The sequence below is a fragment of the Nanorana parkeri genome, unplaced genomic scaffold (genome assembly GCF_000935625.1).
Source record: "Nanorana parkeri isolate BGI_ZX_2015 unplaced genomic scaffold, ASM93562v1 scaffold2192, whole genome shotgun sequence".
NCBI lineage: Eukaryota > Metazoa > Chordata > Amphibia > Anura > Dicroglossidae > Nanorana > Nanorana parkeri.
This window is the reverse complement of record NW_017308460.1, coordinates 82,329-83,364: the sequence shown is the minus strand read 5'-3', so window position 1 is coordinate 83,364 and position 1,036 is coordinate 82,329.

Here is a 1,036-nt window from a genome sequence, read left to right as displayed (position 1 = left end):
CATTGTGCTGCTTCTTTATCTCCCTTGGGCTGAGCTCTGCTGTACAGAGACTGTAAGAGGGTGATTACAAGTCCAATACATTTAATGATGTACTTATGTATACAGAACTGCTTTAAGGTTTTAGATCTGCCTGGAGGTTAAATTTAAAATTCTGAATATTCCCTCCAAAAGGCTAAGGTGGCCTGGCCTGAGCCGACATTCTTATTGACATTTCTCTCCTAAGTCCACCATAACCACATCCTAATGTGACATATTACATTGTAAAGCAGACCTTGCACAAAAAGCAAAATCTGCTTATATAGAGAGCCCCCTCCCCGTGCTAAAATGCTGCATTAAGCTGAAAAAGCCATGGGGGTGGGAGGAACCTAATATACTTACCTTCCCCAATGTTTATACGGCTTGGAAAATACCAAGTAGGCCAAATCTCACAAGATGGCGCTCCAGCACAGTGCCGGATTATCTTCTTACAAGATTTGGGCTACTCAACATTCCCTAGAATCACGCTGGAAGGATGGTGATGCCACTCTCGCCTAGGCCCCCGAGGGTGAAAAGTAAGTATGCACTTTTTTTCCCACATGTACATTTTTTTCACTACCATTATACAGTGAAATACAAGGGGGAGGGGCTATGATCGAATGAGCGCACCCTGAATTTTTGAGTCTGCTTTAAAGCCAATATTGAGCGACCCCCATCCACCCCCACACACTCATCCTTGTTTTCTGGGTAAAAGAAAAGGTGATATTCTGAAGTGTGAACTGGCAAGCCTTACCAGCAGATAGCCCAATAGCATAATACATATTTATAGACAAAGCTTCTCAAACTAAATCCATAAGTTGATGCAACATACTGATTTTCAGGTTTCAAGTCTAGTTTAATATTTTCTTTTTGAGCTCACATTTTGTATAGCCAAACATAAAATCTTTCCCCGCTCAAGCCCACATCTTTGGTATTTTCTTGGATAAAAAGCTTAAAAGGCACTTTAGAATTGTTTGTAGACCCCCCCCCCCCCTCCCCCCCCGATATATATAAAAAAGAC